The 26,358-nt window shown below is 36.2% G+C and overlaps 1 pseudogene; it reads right to left on the bottom strand.

The window, feature by feature from the left end:
* Positions 1-25,094, bottom strand: LOC138308062 (run domain Beclin-1-interacting and cysteine-rich domain-containing protein-like; annotated as a pseudogene).
* Positions 25,095-26,358: the final 1,264 nt, after the last annotated feature.

The following is a 26,358-nucleotide window of genomic DNA, read 5'->3' as shown; positions in this document are numbered from 1 at the left end:
TTTTCATTTAACGTAATGCATGGTTGTTTAATAAATAAATAATATGTGAAATCATTAACAATTTATTGATCAAGCAAAAACACTCAATGAACAAAGGTATTATAGAAATTGCACCTGCCTAAAATCTGATTATGGGGAGGATTGGGTATATAAATAATCTGCTTAGGAAGTAAAAGACTTCATTTGTTATAAGGACACAAACGATTAGTTAAAGCACAACTCAATATAATTTGACATCAGTTTAATGAGACTAGAACTGACAAAATACAGAAGGATGGCAAGCTGAACACAGAGGATTGGAAATAAACAAAAAAGAAAGAAGTTTTTAGTTTCATTTAAGCTGGGTTCAGAAAAGCAAAATTTCTAACTTATACACCTCTAAATTTTCATAATAGACTGGTCTAGTCGTTGATTTACAAATGTAGAAGAGCCTAAATTTGTCTTCATGGGGAATGAGATAAAAGAATTAGGATTTCAGTAATTTCTGAAAAAGTTACATGTGTATATCAAAGGTGCGGAATGGAGTTTCAAAGCCTCATGTAAACCAAGAATTTTGTATGGACACAAAAACATGTAGAAAAGGATTTCATAGTTTGGTGCCTTAAATAATAAATATGGTAATAACACTTTTTACTTTCAGATTAACTTTTACCTATACCAGAATAAATTAAATATTCTAAGTTATCAAATAATAAATAAACAATATACCCGGATAGCACTTTAAAAGCTGGCAAAAGTGAGGATAATTAAATAATTACGATCATGAGCTGAATAGTCTAATAGTATACATGGAAGACATATGATATTGACCTCAATTTATACCGTAGCATATCATTTTAATAACAAACTACCTGGTAACTGATATATAATAAAGTATTGGAGTAAAAATCAGTAAAAGCATGCTGATATACCAAGTAGAATTACTGGCATTGACAAAATAAAGTCAACATTTTCAAACCTTGATATGAATGAAAAACTTTTTCTTTACGTAATTACCATATTTGTTACTGGTAAAATTTTCCTAAAGCATGTTCTCACTAGTTACACAGTATGAAATTTAACGCATAAAGGGAGTAAATAAATTCAAGAAGATGGAAAACCCTACTAAAAGCAATATTTTTGATATCCCTCTATACGCACATGATTACCCATATTAAACTTATCATGACCAACAGTATGGGGATTTTGAGATCCCAATTGACATGAGTTAAGTACAATTTACCGTCAATTAGTCTAACCTGTTGATTACTGTAAACTTACTTTTTCACGGCTACTAAATTTCGCTAATTTGGTTTTAAAACATTTTTGCAGAGAAAATGTTTTGCGGATTTAAAATTTAACTGAGTCATCTTTGAATATAATTGTGCTAGAATGGTCTAAGATATTATTTCGCGGAGATTTACATTTGCGAATTTACCTTGATCACTAAATTTGCGAAAATAAATCACACACGAAGGAAAGTTGGTTTACAGTAGTGTAACCTTCCGGTGATTACGACGTCACAAAATTCACGCCAACAGATGATGTCACCATCACTGGAAAGTGGGACCTATCAACTGTAAATCGTACTTAACCCATTACCTGTTGGGACCTCATAACCCCTGTATTATAATATCACAGTCAACATCACCGATTTTATAAAAACAAAGAACACATCATTTAACTCCATATGTCATCCATCGTCGATTTCATTCTGCTCATCCAGTTCCTCTACATCTGTGGAAGCCTCTTTAGCTAACCTCAAACGCCTAAATGTAAAATTGACAAACTATTGGTACGCAACAGATAACTTTAACAAAATTCTAAATTTTTGTTTCAAACTATTTATCTTTCAAAAAAGGTCAAATAACTATATCACAAATGTAACCTCCATCAGAACTTCTTAAAGATGAGAAAACTACTCAGACATGAAAATCATTGTTATGTTTCACATTGGAGTGTGTGATTTCAATACATTTTTAGCAGTAACAGAACCACTTTTTTAAAAGTATACAAATGAAATTAAAGAAAACCATTATATGTCGAGAAAACACTAACTAATAACACTATATATATATATTTGCACTAAGTCAAGATCTGTATGCAGTCTTACCTTGCTTCAATTCTTGCACATTTTGGACATTTGTCAGGGATAAAACAAGACTTATGGTAGCAAGCACGACAACCTGGAAAACAGCAAAGTAATATTATATAATATCAAAGAACAGTAAGGTAATAGAAACTGTTTGTTTCAAGATTTACTTAAGGATGTACACCTCTGAGAAGTCAAAATTTTCTTGTATTAAACTTTTTTTCTCATATAGATTTTTGGAAAAAGGAGTTCATACCATAAAAGAAAATGAAAGAAAAACATATGTCCGTGTGCTCGTTTTTGAGCTTGTGTCACTCAAAGACACCTAGTTGACAAAATATTGTATTTTATGTAGACTTTGCCGTTTTGACCATATAAGATAGAGATTAAAGCCATAATTTCCTAATTAGGTGTTTGATATGTATGAATGTTTGTAGAATTCATTTTCTAGTTGTCTTCTTTAAAAATATACCAGTTTTGATCAATTAGACTAATATTTTTTCTCAGAATAACAACATATGCTACCCCAACCCCTTAATTTTGTGCTACAAAATGCACCATTTTCAGCCATTTTTGTCAAATTTAATCTTTTATAGAAAAAGTTCTGGTATTAAACTTTTGTTATTATTTTGCATATCAATAGGGAAACGGTTGTTCTTTCTAAATCAGGAAGAAAAATTGGGGGTCCGTGTGTGCTTACTTTTTTGCCCCATTTGAATTTTTGTTATTTTTCAGTATTTTAGAGTAAAAAGTAAAAGTGCCCAAATTACTATTAAATGTAAAAATAAAGTCGCAAAAGTGTATTGTTTCACATATTAATGCTCAATATTTTAATAACTACGGACCTAGTAACGATTTGCAGCAAAAATTAGCTGAATACAGCTAAAAATGCTGGCGCAGTGATGATTTAAGTAAAAACAATTTCAGTAAAAAATGGTAAAAGTGTGGCTCTTCTTGAAGCGAAAAAAGACACAATTTCAAAATGGCCGCCAAATGGACCATTTCTTAAATTCCCTGTATAAAAAATCTACTAAAAATAGAAATGTATTTTATTGACAAAATTTGCATCAGGCAACTTGCTACAGATACTGATAAATTATATTTGAAAATCTCATAATTTCTTTGATCTATGTTGAAACGAGACTTAAACGGGACTGAAACCTCAGAAGAATACATCCTTAACAAAGGTATTGCAGAATGCTCTCCCCTTCCACATCGTCATGTATGTTAAAGCTTTGTCATTTAACTCAGCTGGTATAGAATTGATGGACCCATAACTGTCAATTTCTATTTATAGTAACAGCGACCTATTTTTTGTTCAAAATAGCGATGAACATTTAAATATTTGATGACATGACATGATGACTTTGATAATATATGATGTATATATAATGAAGTTCTGTAACTTGACAACTTTTCCTTCAAGTTTCACCTGGACTAACTGTGTCTTTCTGTAGCTTACCTGAACAAACTGTGACTTTCTGTAGCTCAAACGGAAAAATTACTTCTTTATCATGGCACATCTCACAGAAAAAGCCAAGACCCTGGCAAAACTATCAAAGGGAAGAAAAAAAAATTAAGTGTGATAATCTAATACTAGAAATCAGACCTTTAGAAATGATGGGTCTGCTAATTTGACTAAATACATATCATTACTAGCGAGTAATCAAAGCTGACCTTACAAATAAATATCCCCACCTCGATACATCAAAGTAGGACAAACTAGGACAAGATAAGATGGGTCCTCGTCTCCATCCGATCCATTTAATGGAAATGGGGCATAATATTCAAACCCAATATATTTTGCAACTGTAAGGTACAAAATAATGGAAAAGAAATCATATACTTCAGTTTGTTAATTAGTCTTTAACAGTAAATTAAACGAGAACCTACAGGCTATTCCTGACCAGTTAAATATCTATACACATATATAAATCCCAGCCTTGTTGAGAGGTAACCAAAAGACAAACTCAAACTATGGACCAGGATGAGGCCCAGCTCATCACCTGAACTTGAATTGAAATTATCCAAACGTAATCAGCACAAAAGGTAAAGAGAGTTCCTTAAGCTTAGATTTTTCTGTTACAGCCTCAGAATCTGTGACAATACTGTTTTACTCTGAAGGATTTGTAGCTAACTAAACACTTTAAGCTATTTATATGATGTTTAAGTATACTTACAGCACAGTCCTGGACGTGAACCATGGAAATATTTACAATGTTTCTCAGCTGTGTCAGCATCTCACCAGATTTCACCTGTCACAGTCAAACGAAGTAAAACTAATTTCTCTATAAACATTATTCTGATCAGTATTTTCCTACCAGTTTATATGACAAATTTTACAATTACAGTGGAACCTCCCAAAACCGAACCTTCTCAAAACCGATCACCTCTAGAAACCGAACATGAATGTCATGTACGGAGTGAAATCCTCTTTATTAATAGTATATAAAACTTCCCAATACCACACATACCTGTACCATAGTTGTTGCATGCCATGTCCTTGGGCATGTATACCGATGGGAAGGCTATAGGTACACAGTAATTATACCCGAGATGGTGGTGTAATTATTTAATCATGCCTATTGTTTAGATATCTAACAAAGGTCTACCATGTGCACGCGGTTTGTTTACTGTAGGAAAACAAGCAGAGCTAGTAATAAAGAGAAAGTTTCGTATTCAAATCACACGTTTTTTCTTTTTATTTACATATGTAGTTGTCGGATAACGTAAATTATCGGATTGAAGAAGCCGAAGCCATGTATTGATTTAGAAAATGACTATGTCATATAATGACCGGCATCGACTGATCATCATGTAATTAGACCATATAATTTGATTCTTGACGTAACCGGAAGCGATAGGTCGTATGTAGGTTGCAGACGAGAACATCCCAAAGAACATTCACACAACTAACTAACTAAACTACATTTATAAGCGGTAACAAAGTCAAGTTTGCTGTAATCCATTCCTTTTAAACGCATGATTCTCTCTTTTGTGATAACATTCACATTAACAATCAATATCGGTCGATTTTAACGAACACTAGGCATACATGCGGTGCACTAATGTAAAAAACGACATCCGATCGATTAAATCCGGATCGTGATGATCGGTATTCGGTTCACTTCTCCAAACCGAACCCTCTCTAAACCGGCCGAAAATTATATGCATCGACCATGATCGGTTTCGGGAGGTTCCACTGTATTAAGATAGGGGTCAAGACAACCCTCTTTAGTTTCTCAGGAAAAGTTTAATTCCATTTGCACATCTCCATATAATAAGTTATTGGCAATAAATATGTGTGTCTGTTCCGAGTAAAACTTAAAGCAATTTAGGATGTACAGTCAGACAAATGGATACTATGATTCCTATAGGACTCCACTACATGTATATACATCTACATACAATAACTTATTGGCAATCATTGGTGTATTGGTTTTCAAGTAAAATTCGAGTAAAACAGGCAGACAAATGGGAAGAATGTATCAATTAAAATACCTGCACAAGGTCGGATAACGAGTACAGGTGTATATCATCTGTCCAATGACCTTGGAGTTGTTCCACATCACTAAGCACACTGAAACATTAAGATAAGTTGTAGCGATTATCTCCCCTTATCAGAATTTACCATAATCATGTTTTTGTGCTAACGACAAAATTTGATTGTATTTCCCTATTATACTGACAAATCAATCTTTTACAATGAAAAAGAATACAAACAAAATATAACTTCATCACCGGATATGATCTTTTAGTGTAATTCAATCACTAATGGAAACAAAAGTTATGCACAAATGTTACCAGGTATCACATGATATGTGAAATGGTCCCCAGCATCAGGATCAGCACCATAACACATTCTGTAATCACTCTATACACCCTGTAGACTTACCTGGAAGCCCTTTTACAAATCCTGAGGAAGTTTTTCAGATGTATCAACTGTGTCCGCAGATCCTTAATATTGTCCAACGCTCGGACTCGCCGATACAAATTAGAATTGATATCCGTCAGATTGAATAACGGATCACCAATGATTCTTGATATCAAATCACGTGAAAAGTTTGACACATAATACTTTTTGAAATCCCAACGTCTTAATATCCGTCCAGGAATGTATGATAAACTGTTACTATGACAACACTGACAAAAGTACTTCCCAAGATATTCACAATAACGGAATCGTCTTATATAACCTGAAATGACAAAAACACAACATATAACACTTTAATTTTATATATCGGATCAAGGTTTGGCAAATTTCCAATATTATTTCCAATTATTTGTTTGTGTGAACATACGTAATGACTTCTATTGATATATAATATCTTATTACTTTTAATTATCACACGAGACAAATGGCATGCTACCGGAATTCAAAAACTACAATTTAAATTTCGATAAAAAAATCTGATTGACAGTCCATAATAATATAAAACAAATGATATGTGAGTATGACTTTCTGAGGAATTCACATTTAGGACAAGTAACATGTGAAACTTAATCAGCCAGAGAACTGGAACCCAATGAGGTTTGACTTTGACTATTCCAAGGAATTGTTGACTTCAATTACAATGAAGAGACCTGATAACGTATCCAAATCCTATACAAACTGTGTAGTTCTCACCTTGTTCGACCCGCGTACCACACCCAGCACACATATAATTCTGTTTGGCCATGATGGTACTTCTTCTGTAAACAGAAAAGGAACACTACAATCATTTCTCTGTATAAGGAGTATACAGAGGACAAATCCATAGTTTCTACAATTTTAATTTTTTACAGAACATGGAAATCATGTTATGTCACACATTGATTTTGACATCAAAATCATAGTTTCTACAATTTTAGTTTTTTACAGAACAAGGAAATCATGTTATGTCACATATTGATTTTGACATCAAAATTATAAGTGATATCACAATCAGGGTTCTGACCATGTTCTAACGAATATTTGACTTTATGCCACTTTGATAGACAAACCAGTAACATAATAAAAATAATAATAAAAACTTTATTTCACAAGGGTTACATATTTAGTAAAGTCATATCTTACATATGGCCCTCACAACAATACGACGAAAAACAAGAACAAACATGTAATACATTCATATTGACAGGAATAAACATTACTATATTGTAAACTTTCAGTCAATTTTTTTTCACTCAAATTCACATTTATTCAAACACAGACTTTGTTTTGAAACAAATAAACTTTTGTTGATTAATACCAAACATACCCAGTATTTCCATTGCATTGAAACATAAAAATGATTTATCATTCAATTACAAAAACTAAAACATGATATTGTATCTACTAGCTATATATATATAGCTATATATAGGGAGACAGCAGCCTATGTGGTGTTAATAATATACATGTATATAGAAAAAAATTACATGTAAACGAGAATGCAAAGAAAGATGATAAATATGATGACTTAGTGGTAAGAATTAGAATGACTATCAGCAGTGGTATCATTTACCACAACATGTGATTTTGCTCAAAGAATACTTGGAAATACTATTTATTACAAATGTAAATTGTTTGAAGTTAATAATTTGTAGTAGCTGCATAGCTATTGTATGTTATAGTGCATTGGCTCATAATGATAATTTTATTCCATGTATGTATCATATGTTGATATGGATATAGAGGCTTTCAGTCAATTAATTTTCCTGATTAATTCTAACAGGTTTCTTGTTCAGTTACTTACTTTGGAGCAGGATGGATATTAAATATAATCTGTGGCCGGGGAGGGGCCCACTCCAAGTTACCCCGAAGCCTCATCTGAATCACAACACAACAATAATGTAGGTACCGTATTTGACCCAATAAGCGCCCATGTCCCTAAAGGCGCTTCTCACCCATTTTGAGGCCTTAATTTCAATTGCCTAAGCATAGATAAAGACCAAAACTACATAAAACTGTATAGATTTGTAATAATTTTGTCTTATTGGCATCTTTTGTTTATGATTCTTTTTCAAATTTTCAAATGCCCTGGGCGCTTACTGGGTCGAATATAGTATTACAACAAAGTCACACCCAAACATCCATTAGTTCTATACAACATCATTTTAAAGGTGTTAAGTTTATAATTAAATGTTCTAACAAGTCTTTCCTTTCTAATCTGAATTGTTGTAAGGTAATAACATAACTTATAGACTTTTATCTAATGTCGAAATAACAGCCTTTTCAGAAAACACCAAGCATTTACAGATTCTTGACAGTCTATTTCAGTACTAATTCTGCTAAATAACATGCATGAATTTTCAGTTCTACTATATACATTTATTACCTTTAAATAACCAGACTTCAGAAGTTATACCATATACATGATTGTATTACCTTTAAATATCAAACCAGGCTTGACAAGTTTTACCATAACTTGATAAGTTTTACCATATACATGATTGTATTACCTTTAAAGAACCAGACTTGATAAGTTTTACCATATACAAAATTATGTTACCTTTAAAGAATTAGACTTGAGAAGTTCAGCATTCTCCCCGTCATCTGGTGATATGGGGTAGGAATTTGGCAGTGGAAGTAGCTACAACATTACAAACACAATGTGTGACTTTACATTATCACACGGTAAACATCTTCCATACAGACTCTACATTATTCACATGGTAAACATCTTCCCTACAGACTCTACATTATCACATGGTAAACATCTCCCCTACAGACTCTACATTATCACATGGTAAACATCTTCCCTACAGACTCTACATTATCACATGGTAAATATCTCCCCTACCGACTCTACATTATCACATGGTAAACATCTCCCCTACAGACTCTACATTATCACATGGTAAACATCTCCCCTACAGACTCTACATTATCACATGGTAAACATCTTCCCTACAGACTCTACATTATTCACATGGTAAACATCTTCCCTACAGACTCTACATTATCACATGTAAATATCTCCCCTACCGACTCTACATTATCACATGGTAAACATCTCCCCTACAGACTCTACATTATCACATGGTAAACATCTCCCTACAGACTCTACATTATCACATGGTAAACATCTCCCCTACATCTACATTCACATCTCTTCCTACAGACTCACATTATCACTGGTAAACATCTTCCCTACAGACTCTACATTATCACATGGTAAACATCTCCCTACAGACTCTACATTATCACATGGTAAACATCTTCCCTACAGACTCTACATTATCACATGGTAAACATCTCCCCCTACAGACTCTACATTATCACATGGTAAACATCTCCCCTACAGACTCTACATTATCACATGGTAAACATCTTCCCTACAGACTCTACATTATCACATGGTAAACATCTTCCCTACAGACTCTACATTATCACATGGTAAACATCTCCCTACAGACTCTACATTATTATCACATGGTAAACATCTTCCCTACAGACTCTACATTATCACATGGTAAACATCTCCCCTACAGACTCTACATTATCACACATCGGTACATTACACATCATCTCCCCTACAGACTCTACATTATCACATGGTAAACATCTTCCCTACAGACTCTACATTATCACATGGTAAACATCTCCCTACAGACTCTACATTATCACATGGTAAACATCTCAGACTCCCCTACAGACTCTACTACATTATCACATGGTAAACATCTCCCCTACAGACTCTACATTATCACATGGTAAACATCTCCCCTACAGACTCTACATTATCACATGGTAAACATCTCCCCTACAGACTCTACATTATCACATGGTAAACATCTCCCTACAGACTCTACATTATCACATGGTAAACATCTTCCCCTACAGACTCTACATTATCACATGGTAAACATCTTCCCTACAGACTCTACATTATCACATGGTAAACATCTTCCCTACAGACTCTACATTATCACATGGTAAACATCTCCCCTACAGACTCTACATTATCACATGGTAAACATCTTCCCTACAGACTCTACATTATCACATGGTAAACATCTTCCCTACAGACTCTACATTATCACATGGTAAACATCTCCCCTACAGACTCTACATTATCACATGGTAAACATCTTCCCTACAGACTCTACATTATCACATGGTAAACATCTTCCCTACAGACTCTACATTATCACATGGTAAACATCTTCCCTACAGACTCTACATTATCACATGGTAAACATCTTCCCTACAGACTCTACATTATCACAGGGTAAACATCTTCCCTAGACTCTACATATCACGGTAATTACTCACATATCACATGGTAAACATCTTCCCTACAGACTCTACATTATCATATGGTAAACATCTCCCTACAGACTCTACATTATCACATGGTAAACATCTTCCCTACAGACTCTACATTATCACATGGTAAACATCTCCCCTACAGACTCTACATTATCACAGGGTAAACATCTTCCCTAGACTCTACATTATCACATGGTAAACATCGTCCCTACAGACTGTACATTATCACATGGTAAACATCTCCCCTACAGACTCTACATTATCACATGGTAAACATCTTCCCTACAGACTCTACATTATCACATGGTAAACATCTCCCCTACAGACTCTACATTATCACATGGTAAACATCTTCCCTACAGACTCTACATTATCACATGGTAAACATCTTCCCTACAGACTCTACATTATCACATGGTAAACATCTTCCCTACAGACTCTACATTATCACATGGTAAACATCTTCCCTACAGACTCTACATTATCACAGGGTAAACATCTTCCCTACAGACTCTACCTATAAAACATCTTCTATACAGACTCTACATTATCACATGGTAAACATCTTCCCTATACAGACTCTACATTATCACATGGTAAACATCTTCCCTACAGACTCTACATTATCACATGGTAAACATCTCCCCTACAGACTCTACATTATCACATGGTAAACATCTTCCCTACAGACTCTACATTATCACATGGTAAACATCTTCCCTACAGACTCTACATTATCACATGGTAAACATCTTCCCTACAGACTCTACATTATCACATGGTAAACATCTTCCCTACAGACTCTACATTATCACATGGTAAACATCTTCCCTACAGACTCTACATTAACAGACTTTTTCTGGTCTTTAAAAGTTTGGTGGTATTGACTGCTAGGTATATATCAGTATAGCAGCATAATAACAAGTGACTGCTGGACAGAGTAGATAAAGCTGCATCACCTCTGCATATATAACAATAAGACATTATTTTCCATGGCAACTGCAGGTACAACAATACACAAAATTATGCTGAAAATTGTATCAAGAGACGTACTCAATTTTTGCAATTCAAAAATTTAATAAATCAATCCATAAATCAGTTTTAAAAATTGGCAGATTATGGGGGCACAATATTCCATATTATTGAATTACGTCCATTAAATATTATGTATTTAAAGCTTTATGATTTAATAAAACTTGAACTTTTGTACCTTTTGCGGAGCATCACATTCCGGTAACCAGCCATTGTAAGTCTGATGCCTTCGGCAACTGTTTCTCTGTAAACTTCTTCAGCAGGGAAATAGCCACAGACTCAGCCGAGTGAGAAACCACACCACTATCCAACGAGCTGAATCAGGAAAAATAGAAAAATGAGTAAAAACCCTACAATCCAATGAGCTTCATAGAGGATAAGTAGAGGAAAATGTGTAAAAAAACTCTGCTAGACAATGAGCTTTATTACATAGAGCAGTGGGATAGTAAAATGTCTAAGTAAATAGTAAAATCCTTAACTGCTATATACATGTATCGGAAAGATATAACTGACATTAAAATGTCTAAGTAAATAGTAAAATCCTTAACTGCTATATACATGTATCGGAAAGATATAAACTGACATTAAAATGTCTAAGTAAATAGTTAAAAATCCTTAACTGCTATATACATGTATCGGAAAGAAAATAACTGACATTTCTTTTAATGATAAATGACATTAATACATAGAAAGCAACTAAGGCAAAATTTACCTCTGCTTTTCTAAACTAGGGTTGCTCTTTTGTATATCTGCATCTGAAATTATAAAAAAGGAAAATAATTGATTTTTTTATTATCAACTTCCAAGAAGATTTGTGGAAATTTTTTAAAAAAAGAATGTAATTTTTGCACATTAATATATTGGAAACCGATCACATCAAATTTTGATCAACTTAAAAAACACTAAAAAAAACAAAACATTTTTACCTGAGTAGATCGAGGCCAGAGTTAGAGACAAGCCTTGTAATGATAACTTACCTAAGTAAAGCAAGGCCAGAGATAAAGACAAACCTTGAGATGAAAACTTACCTGAGTAAAGTGAGGCCAGAGATAAAGACAAGCCTTGTGATGATAACTTACCTGAGTAAAGCAAGGCCAGAGATAAAGACAAGCCTTGAGATGACAACTTACCTGAGTAAAGCGAGGCCAGAGATAGAGACAAGCCTTGAGATGATAACTTACCTGAGTAGAGCGAGGCCAGAAATAGAGACAAGCCTTGTAATGATAACTTACCTGAGTAAAGCCAGGCCAGAGATAAAGACAAGCCTTGAGATGACAACTTACCTGAGTAGAGCGAGGCCAGAAATAGAGACAAGCCTTGAGATGATAACTTACCTAAGTAAAGCGAGGCCAGAAATTGAGACAACCCTTGAGATGATTACTTACCTGAGTAAAGTGAGGCGAGAGATAGAGACAAGCCTTGAAATGATAATTTACCTGAGTAAAGTGAGGCCATAGATAAAGACAAGCCTTGAAATGATAACTTACCTGAGTAGAGCGAGGCAGAGATAGAGACAAGCCTTGAGATGATTACTTACCTGAGTAGAGCAAGGCCAGAGATAAAGACAAGCCTTGAGATGATAACTTACCTGAGTAGAGCGAGGTCAGAGATAAAGACAAACCTTGAGATGATTAACTTACCTGAGTAAAATAATTCGAGGCCAGAGATAAAGACAAGCCTTGAGGTGATAACTTACCTGAGTAGAGCGAGGCCAGAGATAAAGACAAGCCTTGAGATGATTACTTACCTGAGTAATAGCGAGGCCAGAGATAAAGACAAGCCTTGAGGTGATAACTTTACCTGAGTAGAGCGAGGCCAGAGATAAAGACAAGCCTTGAGATGATTACTTACCTGAGTAGAGCGAGGCCAGAGATAAAGACAAGCATTGAGATAATAACGTTACCTGGGAGTAGAGCAGAGGCCAGAGATAAAGACATGCCTTGAGATGATAACTTACCTGAGTAAGATGCAAGGCCAGAAATAGAGACAACCCTTTGATGATGATTACTTACCTGAGGTAAAGTGAGGCGAGAGATAGAGGGACAAAGCCTTGAGATGATAAGTTACCTGAGAAACAGTGGAGGCCATCAGATAAAGAGACAAGGACTTGAGATGATAACTTACCTGCAGTAGATTTTGCGAGGCCAGAGATAAAGTGACAAAGCATTGAGATAATAACCTTACCTGATGAGTAGGCGGCGAGGCCAGAAATAGAGACAAGCCTTGAGATGATAACTTACCTAAGTAAAGCAAGGCCAGAAATAGAGACAACCCTTGAGATGATTACTTACCTGTAGTAAAGTGAGGGGCGAGAGATAGAGACAAGCCTTGAGATGATAATTTACCTGAGAAAAGTGAGGCCATAGATAAAGACAAGCCTTGAAATGATAACTCTTACCTGAGTAGAGAAGCGAGGCCAGAGATAGAAGACAAGCCTTGAGATGATAACTTACCTGAGTAGAGCGAGGCCAGAAATAGAGACAAGCCTTGTAATGATAACTTACCTGAGTAAAGCCAGGCCAGAGATAAAGACAAGCCTTGAGATGACAACTTACCTGAGTAGAGCGAGGCCAGAAATAGAGACAAGCCTTGAGATGATAACTAACCTAAGATAAAGCGAGGCCAGAAATAAGAGACAACCCTTGAGATGATAATTACTTACCTGAGTTGATAAAGTAGTCGAGGCGAGAGATAGAGACAAGCCTTGAGATGAATAATTTACCTGAGTAAAGTGAGGCCAGAGATAAAGACAAGCCTTGAAATGATAACTTACCTGAGTAGAGCGAGGCCAGAGATAAAGACAAGCCTTGAGATGATTACTTACCTGAGTAAGCGAGCCAGAGATGAAAGACAAGAGATAAAGAACCTGATGCAAGCCTTGAGATGATAACTTACCTGAGTAGAGCGAGGCCAGAGATAAAGACAAACCTTGAGGTGATAACTTACCTGAGTAGAGCGAGGCCAGAGATAAAGACAAGCCTTGAGATGATTACTTACCTGAGTAGAGCGAGGCCAGAGATAAAGACAAGCCTTGAGAATACACTTATCCTGTGATAACTTACCTGAGTAGAATAGGCCAGAGAGCGTTGAATAATAACTTACCTGAGTAGAGCAGAGAGATAAAGACAAGCCTTGAGATGATTACTTACCATGAGTAAGAGCGAGGCAGAGATAAAGACAAGCCCTTGAGTGTGATAACTTACCTGAGTAGAGCGAGGCCAGAGATAAAGACAAGCCTTGAGATGAATTAATTACCTGAGTAGAGCGGAGGCCAGAGATAAAGACAAGCAATTGAGATAATAACTATACGTGAGTAGAGCGAGAGGCCAGAGATAAAGGACATGCCTTGAGATGATAACTTACCTGAGTAAGCAAGGCCAGAAATAGAGACAAGCCTTGAGATGATTACTTAACCTGAGTAAAGCAGAGGCGAGAAATTAGAGAACAAGCCTTGAGATGATTAATTTACCTGAGAAAGTGTTAGGCCATAGATAAAGACAAAGCCTTGAGATGATTAATATACCTGAGTAGAGCGAGGGCCAGAGACTAAAAGACGAAGCATTGAGATAATAACTTACCTGAGTAGAGCGAGGCCAGGAAATAGAGTTACAAGCCTTGAGGATGATAACTTACCTAAGTAAAGCGAGGCCAGAAATAGAGACAAGCCTTGAGATGATTACCTACTGAGTAAAGTGAGGCGAGAGAAGCGTAGGCCAGAGATAAAGACAAAGCTTGAGATGATAATTTACCTGAGAAAAGTGAGGCCATAGATAAAGACAAGCCTTGAAATGATAACCTTACTACCTGAGTAGAGCGAGGCCAGAGATAGAGACAAGCCTTGAGATGATAACTTACCTGAGTAGAGCGAGGCCAGAGATAAAGACAAAGCCTTGAGATGATAACTTACCTGAGTAGAGAGAGGCGTCAGATAAGAGACAAGCCTTGAGTATGATAACTATACCTGAGTAGAGCAGGGCCGAGAGATAAAGACAAGCCTTTGAGATGATTACTTACCTAGAGTAGAGCGAGGGCCAGAGAATAAAAGACAAGCCCTTGAGATGACATACTTACACCTGAGTAGATTAGGGCCAGATATAAAGAGACAAGCCCTGAGGTGTGATGATAACTATACACAGAGTAGAGCGAGGCCAGAGAGATAAAGACAAGACCTGAGAAGGATAACTTACCTGAGTAGAGCGAGGCAGTGAGGGCGATAAAGACAAGCCATGAGATGATAACTATACCTGGAGGTAGATGCGAGGTCCAGAGAATAAAGAGACAAGCCTTGAGAATGATAACTTACCAGAGATATAGCGAGCCTCAAGATAAAGACAAGCCTTGAGATAACTTACTGAGGAAAAGAGGCCATAGATAGAGACAGAAACCGAGAGAAGGATACTAACCTGAGTAGAAGCCAGGCAGAGATAGTAGACAAGTCCTTGATATGAAAACTTACCTGAGTATGCGAGGAACAAGAGATAAACATAACTTACCTGACAATAAAATAGCAAGCTTGAGATGCTAACTTACCTGAGTAATGCGATGTCAGAGATAGAGACAATCCTTGAGACGAATAACTTACCAGAGTAGATTCGGCGAGTCCATAGATAGAGAGCACGCCTTGAGATGATAACTTACCTGAGAAGAGCGAGGCCAGAAATAGAGACAAGGCCTTGCGATGATAACTAACCAGAGTATAGACCGAGGCCAGAAAAAGAGACAAGCCATGAGATCGTATTACTTCCATGTGTTGTGCGAGCCAGAGTTAGAGACAAGCCTTGAGAGAAAACTTACATGATGAAGATTGCGAGCCATAGATAAAGAGACAAGCTTAGAGATGATAACTTACATGAGTAGAGCGAGGCCAGAGATAAAGACAAGCCTTGAAGATGATAACATACCTGAGTAGAGCGAGGCCCAGAGAGTAAAGACTAAGCCTTGTGATGATTACTTACCTTGACGTAGAGCGACGGCCAGAGATAAAAGACAAGCCTGAGAGTATGATAACTTTTCCTGAGTAGAGCGAGCCAGAGATAAAGAGCCTTGAGGAGAAAACATGAGTAACCAGGGCCAGAGGATAAAGACCAAGCCTATGAGATGATATAATTAACCTGAGTAGAGCAAGGCCAGTCGATAAAGACAAGCCTTTCGAGGTGAAAACTTACTCTGAGTAGTGACCCGAGAGCCAGAGATAAAGTCAAGCCTTGTGATTATTACTTACCTTAGTTGCAGTGAGGCCATAGATAAAGACAAACATTAGAGATAAAAACTTACTGAGAGTAGGAGCGAGGCCAGAGATAAAGACAAGCCTTAAGAAATGATAACTTACACTTAGTTAGAGTCGAGGCAAGAAATACCGAGACATGCTTGCTATGATAACATACCTAAGTAAAGCTAGGCCATCAATAGAGACCACCCTTGAGATGATTTACTTACCTTGAGTAAAGTGTAGGCGAGAAGATAGAGACAAGCCCTTGAGACGATGATAACTAACCCTGAGATGTAAAGCTGAGGTGTAGCCAGAGATAAAGACAAGCCTTGAGATGAAAACTTACCTGAGTAGAGCGAGTCCAGAGGCATCCAGAGATAGAGTAAAGCCACAGAGAAAAAACAAGCCTTGAGATGAATTAAACTTACCATGAGTAGAGCGAGGCCAGAGATAGAGACAAGCCTTGAGATGATAACTTACCTGAGTAAGAGCGAGGCCAGAGAATAGAGAAAGGCCTTGAGAGGATAACTTACCTGAGTAGAGCGAGGCCAGAGATAGAGACAAGCCTGAGATGATAAACTTACCTGAGAGCAAGCCAGAGCGACAACCTTGAGAAGATAATTTACCTGAGTAGAGCGAGGCCAGAGATAGAAGACAAGCCCTTGAGATGATAACTTACCTGAGTTTAGAGCAAGGCCAGAGATAAAGACAAAGCCTTGAGATGATAAGCTTACCTGACGTTCGAGCGAGGCCAGAGATAAAGACAAGCCTTGAGATGATAACTTACCTGAGCTAGAGCGAGGCCAGAGAAAGAGACAAGCCTTGAGATGATAACTTACCTGAGTAAAGCGGAGAGGCCAGAGATAAAAGGACAAGCCTTTGAGATGAAACTTACCTGAGTTTAGATGCTGAGGCCAGAGATAGAGACATACCTTGAGATGATAACTTACCTGAGTAGAGCGAGGCCCAGAGATAAAGACAAGCCTTGAGATGATAACTTACCTGAGTAGAGCGGAGGGCCAGAGATAAAAGACAAGCCTTGAGGTGAAAACTTACCTGAGTAGAGCGAGGCCAGAGATAAAGGACAAGCCTTGAGATGATAACTTACCTGTAGTAGAGCGAGGCCAGAGATAAAGACAAGCACTTGAGATGAAAACTTACCTGGATAGAGCCAGAGGCCAGAGGATAAAGACAAGCCTTGAGATGATAACTTACCCCCAGGCAGAGATAAGACAAGTCCATGAGGGATAACTTAACCAGAGTAGAGCGAGGCCAGTAGAGTATGTCGAGGCCCCGAAAATAGAGACAAGCCTTGAGGTTATAACTATACCTGAGATAGAGCGAAGCCAGAGATAAAGACAAGCCTTGAGATGAGTTACTTACCTGAGTAGAGCGAGGCCAGAAATAGAGACAAGCCTTGAGATAATAACTTACCTGAGTAAAGCGAGGCCAGAAATAGAGACAAGCCTTGAGATGATAATACTTACCTGAGTAGAGCGAGGCCAGAGATAGAGAAAGTGCAGCCTTGCTGACGATTAAATTACCTGAGTATAGCGAGGCCAGAGAATAGATAGACAAGCCTTGAGATGATAACTTACCTGAGTAGAGTGAGGCCAGAGATAGAGGACAAGCCTTGAGATGAATAACTTACCTGAGTAGCCAGCGAGGAGAACCAGAGAAAACATACCTGAGTAATGCGAGAGGACTAGAGATGAGACGAAACTTACCTGAGTAGAGCGAGGCCAGAGATAGAGACAAGCCTTGAGAAGATTAACTTACCTGAGTAAACGCGTAGGCCAGAGATATAGAGACAAGCCTTGAGATGGATATAACTTACCTGATGTAGAGCGAGGCCATAGATAAAGAGCCAAGCCTTGAGATGATAACTTACCTGAGTAGAGCAAGGCCAGAGATAGAGACAAGAGCTTACTATAAAGCCAGGCCAGATATAAAGAGAAATGATAACTTAGAGTTAGAGCGAGGCCAGCCTTGAGATGATAACTTACCTGATAGAGCGAGGCCAGAGATAAAGACTTACCTTACCAGAGTAGAGCGAGGCCAGAGATAAAGACAAGCCTTGAGCCTTGAGATGACAAGCCTTTGAGATGATACTTACCTTGAGTAGAGCGGAGGCAGAGATAAAGGCCAGAAGATAACTGTACCTGATAAAGTGAGACATAGCCTTGAGATGAATGATAACTTACAAGCCATGAGTAGAGCGAGGCCCGAGATAGACATGCCATAAGAGACAACTAAGCCTGAAATAGAGCTTGAGGTGATAACTTACTTACTGAGGCAGAGATGAAGCCGATCAGAGCAACAATACCTAGAGTAGAGTGTCTGAGGGCCAGATAAAGACAAGCCTTGAGATGATAACTTACCTAAGAGATGAGAACTTACTTACTGAGTAGAGAGAAAGAGACGAGGCCAGATAAATGTAGATAAAGACAAGCCTTGTAGAGGTGATAACTTGAAAGTGAATAACTTACCTGAGTAGAGTGAGGCCAGAGATAGAGACAAGCTTCTTGAGAGAGATAACTTACTTAAAACTATGAGTAATGCGAGAGCGAGGGGCCAGAAATAACTTACCTGAGTAGACAAGCCTTGAGATGATAACTCTACCCTGAGTAGAGCGAGAGCGAGGAGCAGAAAGAAAGATAGACAACCTTGATGATGATAACAGAGATAGAGACAACCATGAGCCTTGAGATGATAACTTACTTACCTGAAAGTAGAGCGAGGCCAGAGATAAAGACAAGCCTTGAGATGATAACAGCGACAGGTTGGACTGGTTTTGACTAACATCCTGATCTGTCACTGGAAATATAATTATCATAATTAGCTATGACTTTAAAATATAAAACTTTTATCTAATGAAAATACTTCCATTATTTACAGAGATGAATTCTTAATCTGTAAGAAAAATCCAATCAGTTTATCAATTTCTTCATCTATTAACTAATTATAAATCTAACTTACTTGATAATTCTATTCTTCCTTCATCCAAATCACTCGATTCTGAGCTGTCTGAAAATTTAATAAAAGAAAATAATAAAATCAAAATCAAAATTTGTCAATGTGTTATGTCTCTGAAAGTTGTTTTAAATTGAGTTGAAAAAAATCTAGGATTCAAGTTGTATTCTTCTTTCTTAACATGAATAATTTCTACACATTCAAAAATACAATTAATTTTTTGTCTTTGTTACTGATTAACCATAAAAACTATATTGATAATAGGGTTATTGGTGGTAACATCAAAACAATTATTACTTTATAACAATACTTGCTACTGTAAAACAGAATCAGTTTCAATTTTTACTTTTTCATAGTATTATCAGGAAACCTCACTGACACTGTGTGGGAACATTTTATCAGATACGACAGTATATGTCAGTAAAAAGATCATTGTATCATGTTATTCTGGCCTGTGGATAGCCAGTGACTGCGCCCAAAGTAATATTTTTGCATTTTTTTATTTCAGCACGTGTACTAATATTAACCCTGGAGCGATAAGTTTTATAATTTTTGGCCCCATCCACAAAGAAACACAAATATTTGTCAAAATAGAATTTCATATGTAAAAACATCGAATTTTCAGATCCAATATATGTCAGTGAAAAACAATGTCAAGGCTGATGGAGAATTGGTGTGTGAAGCTGCTGAGAAAGCATCTTGTTGGTTATGGCACCGTCGGAGGCATATGATATAGTTTTTCATGTTACAGAATAGTGTATGGTCAGTGATCGGTAAGGATTGTCATGAATGAAAACAGAGAGATATTGTTTAAGTCAGAGTTCTAATTTTAGTTTAGCTTTGTGTCAGTTGTGCTAATTTAACTTCAGTCGTTCAAGAGTCGCGAGTTCTGATTTTACTTTAATACGCTGTTAAAAGAGCGTAAGAAGTCCCCTTTTTATGCTTCACCGTAAGTGCAATGACAAACCGTATGTGATCAATTGTATATTGTATAGTTGGAGGAATTATTTTAGATCACTCTCTGTGAGAATGAGACGTCACCAACCTGGATATTCTGGCGAAGTCGAACAGAGGAACATGAGAGGAGAAGATGTGCTCTGACTGGGTAGTGGCTACACAAAGAGAAACACGGCAAACAACATTTTAACACAACTATTCATGATACATTGATCGCATCATGTATCAACAATATCTTCAAACTAAATCATGCTTTTTACTTCAAAAATTAAGCCCGTTTTTTTGTAACTTTATACAAGAATAGCCTTCCCCTCATATGTTTTGTTAATTCCTAGGCCCTCAATATAAAAGAAAAAGGGTACATTAATAAAATATACCTGTCTGAGATGAATTTATTTATGTAGATGAATATACAGGCTTTATGATACCAAATCAACTTGAGTACATTATAGTCGTACTGTTGAATTAGTTTCCACCACGTGGTCATTTGGGACAACACAAAAAACAACTTGGTCACCACTAGATGTGTCATTGTCGGGCCCAAGTCCTAACATATATTAGTATACCAGATACCCATTGTAGCAATAATACAAGCACATAGACGTGCTGTATATAATTAATTTACATCAAACATATGACATCATCATCACCAGAAGGTGGGACTATTCAACAGTAAAAATTGTACTTGCCAACCACATTTTTGGGCCTATCTCAATATTGACATATTATTTCCTTTATCTCTTTACTAAGAAGTCCATGAATTGAAAATTTAGAATTATTACCCGATGCTCTCCTGGATCAAATGTAGATGATAAATTCAAGATGAAAATAGTTGCCTCGTAGTTTGGTATTAATTAAAAGCAATCATTTGAAGCAGTACTGTCATGTTGTTCAATATCTTGATATTAAAAACTTGTGATAAACTGATATTTTAATTTCACTCGTGACATAATATAAGTTTTTTTTTCCGATTTCTATCACAGTAACTTTGCATCCTTTTACATTGCTCATTACTCATTTTTATTTCTCAACAAAACTCTGATAAGTCAAATAAATTTTATTTCTGTTTACAATACCAGACATCTGAACAACCTTTGACAGCATATAAAAAGTAATGATATCAATAAGATATCAAATATGTTACCAAAAGCAAATAACATTTGCATATTTTACAAACATTCCAATAGCACAATCAAAGTCAGTAAAAATTAATTGAAAAAATCTATGTGACAAAAAAAAACTGTTGCAATATGTATACTTCAGTAAAAGTAAGTGAAAATAAGAATAAAGAAATAAATTGTGCACCAACAAATCCTCTGTGATACGCAGGTTTACAGATTTACAGAACTACAGGTATGACAAATGTATACAATCCAAACTTACTATTCTGTCCTCCCATCACTAAAGGCAGGGAAACCTCCTCGTCCTTTCTGTAATTTAGTCGCGGCACACACAAATTGGCATTGTAATAATAAATAGTCAACAATTGAAGTAATCACCTCTTTATGCCTTTAATATATATTGTACTATACTGTCTCCCATTACTCCCCTAATCCCCTTTGTACAGTGACGATTACTATTATACATGAAAACATCATGTACAGCAGTAAAAATTTTGATAATAATGAATGTAAATTGTATATATTAAATTCGCCTTAATCATGAACACAGGATAAGAAATTATTAAAATCAGAAACCAGAAGCGTTTTCAGATGGGTTCATTGCATTTTCTTACTAATGTTCTATTTAGTAACAGAATCAATTATCGCATAGAGTCACAAAATGGACAAATAAACTGTCAGCTATTGCTTGTTTTTGTGCTGGAGTAATATTAGTGAGGTTGGATTTATGATATTTTGAAAAACTTAAACGCTGAAGCTCTTTCCTGGGTCTAATATCTTAAGAATTTGTAGTTAATTAAAGATTGTAACTTTCTATACTTGCCTGTCTAAAATTACAAGTTTCCCATTTTTGTATTCATGTTGGCACTATTTTTAACATTTTATATCTGAAAGAATATCATGTCTAGAATTTAATCAAAATGGCATTCTCCAATCCCATTTTTATATATTAACATTCCATTTAACATACTGAGTCGTTATTTTTAACTTAAAGGTTATACTTCTCTAACATCCTTTAACCCCTTTACTCGTTTGCGTTAATTCGTATTCGTTGTTTAAGTTCCTGGATTTCCTCGTCAGAGTCCCCTTCGTCCTCCTCATGCGTGTGGGGCCCTAATAATATGGTTCCACTTCATCTGTTCTATAGCAGCAATAAGGGCCTCAGAAATACTGAAGTGGGCATTCTCCTGAAAAAGTTAAAAGTAGCAAATCATGTAAAAGGGACCTCTGAGATACTGAAGTGGGCATTCTCCTGAAAAGTTAAAAGTAGCAAAATCGTTGTATGGCATTCTCCCTGAAAAGTTAAATAAGTAGCAAATCATGTAAAGGGACCTCCTGAGATACTGAAGGTGTGGCATTCTCCTGAAAAGTTAAAAGTACAAATCGTGTATAGAGGCCTCTGAACATATTGAAGAGTGGGCATTCTCCTGAATAAGTTAAAAGTAGCAAATCATGTAAATGGGCCTCTGAAATACTGAAGTGGCATTCTCGATGAAAAAGTAGCAAATCATGTATAGAGGCCTCTAAGATACTGTGAAGTGGGCATTCTCCCTGAAAAGTAAAAGTAGCAAATCATGTAACGGGACCTCTGTGCAGATTACTGAAGTGGGCAAGTCTCCATGAAAAGTTTAAAAGTAAGCAAAATCATGTATAGAGGCCTCTGAGATATTGAAGTGGGTATATCTCCTGAAAAGTTAATTATTGTAAATGGGGCCTATATCGACAATACTGAAGTGGGCATTCTCCTGAAAAAATTTGTGTTAACAAATTGGCAATGTATAAAGGGTCTAGGTCAGGTAGGAGATATAACTGAACTGGTAAGAAAACATTCTTATTGGGTGTTCTCCTGAAAAGATTAAATAACCATTTTTATATTGTGCGTTCTCCTGAAAAGTTAAGTAACTATTTTTATAGGGCGTTCCTCGCCTGAAAAGTTAAGTAACTATTTTTATTGGGCATTCTCCAGAAAGAGTGGTGGCAATGCCATAGGGGACCAAGGTGAAAGTAAAGTGGAGAGATATATACTGACCTTGTCTAGATTGGCAATAGGTATGGAAGTCTTGAGATGACAATAATTGATGAGAGACTGACCCTGTTGTGGCTGGGGGAAATAGCCTTCTAAGGTGCTGCAGATCTCCGACGATTTTTCATTTCTTCTTATTTGGTTATAAACAATCAATTTAAGTTTTCATACAGATTAGAAGTGAATACAACAAAGTTTGTACCGTGTCTCATACACAGGGCCATCTATTTTTCCATATACTGCTTATGACACTGCTCTCAGTGGTTCCTAAGGACATTGGTTTCCAAGTGTTTTACAATTTATTTAAAATAAACATATACAAAATTAATTTTTACATATAATCCATTTAACTACGGATTTAATATAAGCAACAATACCCATAAGCCATATATCATAATTGAACTAATGGACTTTAATTAAAATGAAGCTTATATACAGACTATCATAGTACAGATACCAATCATAAGAACTTACTGTGACCTCTGCTTCCCAGGGTCTGGGCCTTGTCAGAATCCAGAATCTCCCGTCTACAGAATCAGCTTGAACATCTTTAACGGCAAAAATCTGACCTTGACCTTTTATGACCCAGTTTTTTACTTGGTGAGGATTTTGCTCTGCACCTCTGATGCTTTCTGTTTAGGTCGACTTTCTGAGTCTGAGAAAAAATACTTCTGGCTTACATTTCGTCCGCACCTTTTTCTCAGATCATTGTACAAGTCTATCCCTGCCTCAGAAACACCAGCTTGGTCACACCCATTACCATTTCTGATCGGCTTCGAATTTATTAAAAACCTTATTTTGTGTGCTGGCGTATTATCTTTTAGGCGCTGTTTATTTGTATCAAATGGATCTGATTGGTCCTGACTAAAGTCCAGTTTCCGTAAAGGATCACTGTTTAGGCTATTATAGAAACTAAAATTCTCGGTTACTGTCGGCTACGAAACTTGCATGTCATGGGGGTCGGTGATTCGGAGCCTGATTTCCGGTACGGACTGTTCGGAGTGCTTCCTTGGCTAAGCTGTACAGTTTCCTGGGGACTTCTGTAGATGCTGTAAAAAAACACAATACAGACATCAAAGTATTGTAGAGTTAAACGTATTGTAATTGTTTATCAATGTCATTTAGGGGTATAATTATATACAGTAGAAATCTGATGCCGTTTCAATATATAGCCAATATAGGCTTTGATCCCTTGGCTACCAATCTTAAAATCTCTTATAAAAAATATATTATAAAAATTGTGTTAAGCCTAATTCTATACCTCTACATTTTACATCAATAAAATCTACATCTGTATTTTACAGGAAAATAACAACCTATACTTGAAGGTAAAGCATATTCATCTGATTTACACAGGATACTCTCTTTCGTGGGTGAAGTAAAAGGTGGGGGCTAGTGCCAGTGCCCCCTGGTGGTACGAACTTCTCCTGGTCGGGGTGTCCATGTGAAACAGGTGCTGAACTGCTCATCATCACGGAGCGCTTGATGTTCTGCCATTGGTTTAACTATAACATGTTTAATTAGCATTTACTTCTCGGTATCAGTTGAGTATTACTCAGATTAGTTTCGAAAACATAAAAATGGAAAAACTATAAAAAGGAGAAATAATTATAAGTAGAAGTCTAAAAGACGAATGTATTACCACTCAGGAAGAACAATGTTTCTAAACTCTATTTCTCCAAGAAAAATCTGAATACATGTACTGTGACTCTGCCTGTCAAAATTTCTATATAGGAAAGAGTAGGTGAATAAAAAATCCTACTACAGCTGGGACCAAATTGTGATTGGTTGATTCTGAATGAATGGTACATGTTTCTATGCATGGGACACAACATTCGGGTTTTACTACGGAATTTGTCCTATGAAACAATATGTGACATATAAGGTATAACAATATGTTTTAATTAAAGTAATGTTTCAAGGATCTAATTACTTATAGCTTGACCTTTGAGTGAACCCTGGAGGTTTGTCAGTAATCACAGGTGAGCGCTTATCACCCCAGCTCACCTTGACATACATGTAGCTGACATCTAATCACTTTTCATTGGGATGGCTTAATTAATGTTGAATAAATTCTCGGATTAATTTTGTAATGCACCTTTCAAAATCATTCCTCTTTGTCTTTATAACTAAATCTTATACAGAAATCCTTAGACCTCATGATAGAGCTGGCCAAATCATCACATCACACTGTTGGAGTTGCAAAAATTGGCTAAAGTATCATTTCTTTTAATTTATAACAAATATGAATGTTTGGTAAGAAAAAAGAGGGGTTTAATATACATAAATCATTGGGTTTTAAGGTTTTGGGAGAGCTATAGCAGTAGAATTAATGTTCTTTTATTGATTTACTATCCTTGAATAATATAATTTATGATATGTGAATTGATAAATAATAATTGTATCGTTACAATGTTTCATTCATTCTATTTGTAAAGCAGACTTTTAAAAGCAAATGATTTATGAACTGTCTAGTTTTGAAGGTGAGAATCTTTAGTACATGTACATCCAGAAAACCACTCCTCACCTAAAGCCAGTACATTAAAATAGTCATATTTTGGCTTCAAAACGTATGATACTGGTAGACCTGATATCTTTTATCACTACTTTCTAATCAATACATTTTACTCTTAAGGTGAAATTTCATCAATTTACTTTTATTCATCCTCGTGGATAAACTATACATACAAGGCCAAGGATATCTATAATTTTGTATAGGGCTTGTTTTAGCAAAAA

The sequence above is a fragment of the Argopecten irradians genome, chromosome 14 (assembly GCF_041381155.1).
Source record: "Argopecten irradians isolate NY chromosome 14, Ai_NY, whole genome shotgun sequence".
In the NCBI taxonomy this organism is placed as follows: domain Eukaryota; kingdom Metazoa; phylum Mollusca; class Bivalvia; order Pectinida; family Pectinidae; genus Argopecten; species Argopecten irradians.
The sequence above is the reverse complement of the archived record's forward strand: the minus strand, read 5'-3'. Positions and strand labels throughout refer to the sequence as shown.